Source organism: Galendromus occidentalis, unplaced genomic scaffold (assembly GCF_000255335.2).
Source record: "Galendromus occidentalis unplaced genomic scaffold, Mocc_1.1 scf7180000077519, whole genome shotgun sequence".
NCBI classification, from domain to species: domain Eukaryota; kingdom Metazoa; phylum Arthropoda; class Arachnida; order Mesostigmata; family Phytoseiidae; genus Galendromus; species Galendromus occidentalis.
The window spans coordinates 49,937-50,139 of record NW_003805507.1 but is presented as its reverse complement, the minus strand read 5'-3'; positions in this window follow the sequence as shown (position 1 = coordinate 50,139).

The following is a 203-nucleotide window of genomic DNA, read 5'->3' as shown; positions in this document are numbered from 1 at the left end:
CCCCCCCCCGAAAAAAAATCCTGGGAACGCCCCTGATCGGGGCAGCTGCGGTGGCCTGAATGAAAAGGACCGAAGCCACGGCTGCGATCAATGCGAAGGTCTTCATTCCGCTCTTACTATTTCGGATCAGAGATCCAACTCGAATACGACTGAAGGCAAAGCGACGAGCATACTCATTCGAGAGCTCGGGCGTTGTTATATAT